Source organism: Rattus norvegicus, chromosome 19 (assembly GCF_036323735.1).
Source record: "Rattus norvegicus strain BN/NHsdMcwi chromosome 19, GRCr8, whole genome shotgun sequence".
NCBI classification, from domain to species: Eukaryota; Metazoa; Chordata; class Mammalia; order Rodentia; family Muridae; genus Rattus; species Rattus norvegicus.
This window is the reverse complement of record NC_086037.1, coordinates 65548271-65554567: the sequence shown is the minus strand read 5'-3', so window position 1 is coordinate 65554567 and position 6297 is coordinate 65548271. Positions and strand designations below refer to the sequence as shown.

Sequence of the window (6297 nt, the reverse complement as noted above, 5' to 3'; positions counted from 1 at the left end):
TGGGTCTGGTGTAGCCCAGGCTATCTTCAGACTGGCTATGTAGTAAAGGATGACCCTCCCCTGATGCCTCCACATCTACCTCCCTTACACAATTATTACTTTTAAACAGATAACTTTAAAAAAATTATTATGTGTTTTATGTATACCAGTGTTTTGTCTACATGTATATTTTCCACACCAGAAGAGGCCATGGGATCCCATGGATCTACAGTTATAGACAGTTGAGAGCTGCCGAGGGGGTGCTGGGAATTGAACTCAGGACCGCTAAAAGAACAGCCAGAGCTCTTAACCACTGAGCTATCTCTCTGGCTCCCAATTATTATTCTTTAGCTAAAAACAAAGCAAACTGGGTTTGGGCTGGCGTGCGGGCCTGCAGTCTCAGAATATAAAACCACAAAGCAAAGGCTGTTGGGGTTGTCAGTGTTAGGAGCGCCCCCTTCTGTTGCAAAGGTTCAGTCCCTGCACCCACATCTGCCAATCACGGCTAACTCCAGTTCCCAGTGATTCAGCCCCATCTCCTGGCTTCCTTGGGCATTACACCCACAAGGACACACACACACACACACACACACACACACACACACACACACACACACATCTTTAAAAAAAACCTACAAAACAAAACAAAGTTATTTTTCTCCCCACCAATACCCCCCTTTTTTTTCTTTTTCTGGGAATTCTAGCCGCGTGCCCCAGGCCCTGTTTACTAACTGGATAAAAAAATCACACCAAGACCTCTGCCTTTGGCCTTGTGGGGCATCCTAGATTCCTGAGACAGGCAGGGTTTCTCCCGCTCACCCCCCAGAGCAGGAAATAATGGTGTGGCAATCCTTAGCATCCACCTTAAGTAGCTGGGGGTGGGGTGGGGCGTTGTTAGCGCAAATTGTCATCTTGACACAATGTTGCAGTCTCAGTGAGAGGTAGGCACAGGGTGGCCTGTGCAGGACTGTCTCCATTGATGTGGATAGATACAGACCAAAGCCCCAGCCCTGGGAATGGCTACACCGGCTTCCGCCTGTGTAAGAGGAGAAGGCAGACTGGGCTCTATTCAGACTGCACGCTCTTCTCTCTGCTCTCGACAGCTGTGTGAGGAGATCAGCTGTCTATATTTCTGCCTTAACTTCCCCTGCAGCGAGGGGTTGTAACCTGGAGCTGTGGGCTAACGTAAACCAGTCCCCCCGCCCCCCATGCTGCTTGTGTTATTTCCTCCCTACAGAAATGAAACTAGGACAAAGGGTCCCAATTCCTGGAGAGTCCGCTCCATCTCCCACCCGCCACAGCCCCATTGTCTCTGCTCTCTTTGCCATTCCTCTGTTTACCCCTGGATGCTGAAGGGTGGGGGGGCTCTAGGAGCTTCTTAGTATGGGGTGGGGAGGGAAATCTGGGACCTATCAAATGGCATGGTGGCATGCGCCTTTACTCCCAGGACTTGGGAGGCAGAGGCAGGAGGATATCTGAGTTCAAGGCCAGCCTGGTCTACAAAGCGAGTTCCTGGACAGCCAGGGCTACACAAAGAAAACCCTATATCAAAAAAACAAAAACAGGAGTTGGGGATTTAGCTCAGTGGTAGAGCGCTTGCCTAGCAAGCGCAAGGCCCTGGGTTCGGTCCCCAGCTCCGAAAAAAAAAAAAAAAAGAAAAAAGAAAAACAAAACAAAACAAAAACAAAAACAAAAACCACTGTGCTTTGAGCATGTGCAATTCAGTGACTTTGGTAAATGGACAGAGCTGTGTAACCACTACCCAGAACCTCCAAGGAAGAGGAGTACTATACTCTCATCTCTCTTTCCTCCCTCCCGGCAACTGCAAATCTTTCTGTGGCTAGGGACCTGCCTACTGTGGTTGAAGAGAATCACACCAATCGTACCGTGCAGACCTCTGAGTCCAGCTTTTATAATTTTACCTTCTGTGCGTGAATGTTTTGCCTGCATGCATGTCAGTGCACCACATGTGTGCCTGCCTATGAATCCAGAGGGTGTCAGCTGCCCTGGAACTGTAGTTACTGATGGTTGACAATCACCATGTGGGTGCTGGAATGGAACCCAGGTCCTTTGGAAGAACATAACTACTGTGCCATCTCTCTGGTCCTCTGTCTGGATTCTTTTTCTTTCTTTCTTCCTTCCTTTCTTTCTTTTCCCACTCAACTTTTGTGGTGTGTGTGTGTGTGTGTGTGTGTGTGTGTATGTGTGTGCATGTGTGTGTATATGTGTGTGTGTTCGTGTGCATGAAAATGTGTGCACGAACATAGAGACTAAAGAACAACCTCAGCTGTCACTTCTCCAGTGCTTGTTTGCTTTTGAGAGAGCATTTCTCATTGGCCTGACTTTGCCTCAAGTAGCACAGGCTGCTGGTCTAGTGAGAGACAGGGATCCACCTGCCTCTGCCTTCCCAGAGCCGGGATTTCAAGTGGGTATACCATACTTGACTTTTGTTGTTGTTTTGAGACAGGGTCTTTCTACTATGTAGCTCTGGCTGACTTGGAACTCACTACGTAGACCAGGCTGGCCTTGAACTCACAGAGCTCCGCCCACCTCTGCCTCCCAAGTGCTTGGGTTAAAGGTGTTAGTGACCATACCTGGCTTGTTTGTGATTGTCCGGTGTCAGTGGCGCCATCTCTTCTGCTGGGAATCGTGGAGGTTTGTTTGTTTGATTTTCTTTCTTTCTTTTTTTTTTTTCCGGAGCTGGGGACCGAACTCAGGGCCTTGCGCTTGCTAGGCAAGCGCTCTACCACTGAGCTAAATCCCCAACCCTTGTTTGATTTTCTTAGTTTCTAGTTTTAAATACCACTTGCATCCCTGGTTCCCACGGGGGTCAAAAGAGGGCAGCCAGGTTCCCAGAATCAAACCAGGGTCACCTGGGTCACCTACAAAATTAATCTTAACCTCTGAGCCCCTGGTTTTGGTGTCCTTTTGATTGACTTTGCAGGATCTCATGATGTGTCCCTGGCTGACCTGGAACTTTCTATATAGATGAGGCTAGCCCTGAACTCAGGGATATGCCTGCTTCTGTCTTCCCAGTGTCTGATAACCAGAGCACCACTGTAGCTTTTTAAAAGCCTACAGCACCCGGTATTCCCAGGCGGTCTCCCATCCAAGTACTAACCAGGCCTGACCCTGCTTAGCTTCCGAGATCATACAAGATCAGGAGCGTTCAGGATGGCATGGCCATAGTTGTTTTTGCCTTTGGATACAGGGTCTCACTACGTGCCCCAGGTTGGTCTGGGACTTGCTGTGTAGCCCAGAAGCTTTCAGTTCACAATCCTCCTGCCTCAGGCTCCATGTAGGGTTGTGGTAATGGCCCAGGGTTATGGAGGAAGGGTCTCGGGAGCTTCAACCCTAGACACCTCAGATACAGATGGCAGGAGTTGGCTACCTCCCCCTCCCAACCTGGTGCTCTAAAGTCAGTTCCCCTCTCCACTAACCCTGTAGGAATTTATTCACTCCTTGGTTGACCTTATAAGGTCTCCCGCCACCACAGTCCCCCCAGTAGGTCTGGCACCTCCACTGAGATCCTGCACAGCACACACTTAACTGGGTTAAGCTTCCCTCCCTTCAGCCCAGCTTGGTCCACAGTGGGCCTGACTGGGGGTGCGGGGCTGGGGTGTTGGGGTAGACTGGACTGGACACACACGCACATGCACACCCACTCGCATGCGCATTCACACGCTCGCGCGCGCACACACACACACACAGCAGCAGCAGCAGCAGCAGCAGCAGCAGCAGCAGCAGCAGCAGCAGCAGCAGTAGCACCTCCAGTGTGCAGGGATTGGAGGCAAGTGCCCAACAGGCGTGTGTTTGGGGCTTTATCTGTGCCCTAGACTGGAGCAGTTGCTTCAAGTCAGTGTGGGTTAGCCACCCTTCCTCCCTCTGGGTATCTGCTGCCAGAAGTTGGTCACGCCTGTGATTTGGGTGTAATGAACTCACTGCCATAGAGACATGTTGAGGCGTCTTCACCATCTGCCCCCAGAAGCCCATGGCCACTCAGTAGCACTGTCCCCATCTTATAGGAAGAGACCCAGAGCTAGCTCCTCCCATACCAGCCCCCTGTCTGTCTTCTAGCGCCATTCTCTGCACTAGTGCCTTTGCTCTTTTAGAGACTGTGCAAACCCGGGAAGTGAAGCACAGCCAACTTGGGAACGCAAATATTTGCCAGTCAAGAAAACACTCCCCTGTCAATCAAAACCCAGACAAGCTGGCACACAGACTCTGCAGGAGCGGGAGGCAGCTTCTGTTTTGGCATGGTCCAGGTGGCTGACGGTTTCTCTGAATGCGTCTCAAGCTTCTCCCCCACCACTCCATCCTCAAAAGAAGATGAAGAAACTGAGGCACGAAGTAGCCCCTCAGCGTCCAGTGACTTTTATTTCTTTCGATAATATTTATGTGGATTCAGAACCCCACGAAGAGGACAAAGGGTTTGCAAGAGATAATTTCCAGCTCAGATAAGCGACAGCCAGGTTTCCAGGCCGTGGGATGGGTGGAGCTTGAGTACAGTTTTATTATAGCTTTGCGGGGTCTCTGCAGGGAGCAGGATACAGCTCAGTCGGGAGCCATAGCTGAGACAGAGCAAATTTTCTGCCTGGTTACAGAAAACCCAGACTACATATCCTTTTTGCTTTGGGGTGTGTGTGTGTGTGTGTGAGTGTGTGTGTGTGTGCGTGTGCGTGTGTGTGTTTTGGCTAGATGTCTTAGTTTTCTATTGCCACAATAAGACTCGTGAACTGGAGGACTGGAGAGCTGGCTCAGTGGTTAAGAGCACTGACTGCTTTCCCAGAGGTCCTGAGTTCAAACCCCGGCAACCACATGGTGCCTCACAACCATCTGTAATGAGATCTGATGCCCTCTTCTTGTGTGTCTGAAGACAGCTACAGTGTACTGTACAGTGTACAGTGTATAATAAGTAAATCTAAAGACTCTGTGAACAAAGCCAATTATAAAAGAAAGCATTTAATTTGGGGTTGACAGTTCCACCAGGTTAGAGCCCATGATCATGGGGGATGCAAACTGGGAATGGTATGGGCTTTTGAAACCTCAGAGCCCTCCCCCTACTCCTCCATGACATACCTCCTCCAACAGGGCTACGCCTCCTAATCCTTCCCAAACAGTCCCACCAACGGGGGACCAAGGAGTCAAATCTGTGGAGCCATTCTCACTCAAACCAATGCAGGGCTGTGTACATGTGTGTGTGTGTCGGGGGGCACCTCTATCACAGAGTACACCCTTAACCTTGAGACAGCGAATGCCGCATGACTCAGACTGTCCCCAGCTGGCGATTCTTCTGCTCCCACCCCTGGAATACTAAGATTACACCTCACCTCAAAGCCTAATAGTGAGGGTTTTAAACTTGGATCCAGGCTCTCTTGCCCTTACCAGTTGTAGATTAACTACTCCTCCCTGGGAGTCACCCTGGTCTGCTGGCACCTTGCTGGAGTCACCCTGATTATAGCACCTACTAATAGTTCAGCAGTCCTCACCAGACTCTTGATTCAAAATTCCCCCCTGCGGGGGCCATAGTAATGCAGGGACTCAAGGGCTGTTGGCTCACCAAGACTCTGTACAGAAGGCTTGACAGCGTCAGGTTCTGGGGTACAGCTCAGTGGAAGAGGGTGTCATTCTTTTTTTTTTTTTTTTTTTTTTGGTTCTTTTTTTCGGAGCTGGGGACCGAACCCAGGGCCTTGTGCTTCCTAGGTAAGCGCTCTACCACTGAGCTAAATCCCCAGCCCCGTGGGTGTCATTCTTGGGGACTGGGGTTCCATCTGCACAATTGCAATAACGATAAGAGAAATGATAATACGTGTGCAAACGTGTCCCTGTGGTCTCACCTGTCGTTTGGTTTGCCAAAGATCTTGTTCTAGGCTCTGAGAGGGGAGGCGCATCTTCATGGCTTTTTTTTTTTTTTTTGGTTCTTTTTTTCGGAGCTGGGGACCGAACCCAGGGCCTTGCGCTTCCTAGGCAAGCGCTCTACCACTGAGCTAAATCCCCAACCCTTCTTCATGGCTTTTTAACCATCTGTAGAAAGGACAAAGACTCTAACATTGAAGGGAAGACCCTTCCCTCAGTTTGGCGTCCGTGTGGAACGGTCAGCAATGTCGGGGGACCGGGAGCTGAGATTGAGATTAATGAGTTTATTCCCGCATCTGTGCTTAGCGCAGGTGAAAACACAGTCTCAAACCTCTACCCTTAAAGAGTGGAAGCAGGCGAGGGACTCAACTTGCCGCAGTCCACAGAAGAACAAGTAGGCAGAGGTGCATGGCCTCCCGCAGGCGGAAGAGGAAAGGGGGCGGGCGCAGGAGGGGCGAGGCC

General features: G+C 50.4%; 1 pseudogene; it reads right to left on the bottom strand.

Moving 5' to 3' along the window:
• Nucleotides 1–3051: 3051 nt before the first annotated feature.
• LOC120098724 (5S ribosomal RNA) lies at nt 3052–3170 on the bottom strand (annotated as a pseudogene).
• Between the last annotated feature and the right edge of the window lie 3127 nt (nt 3171–6297).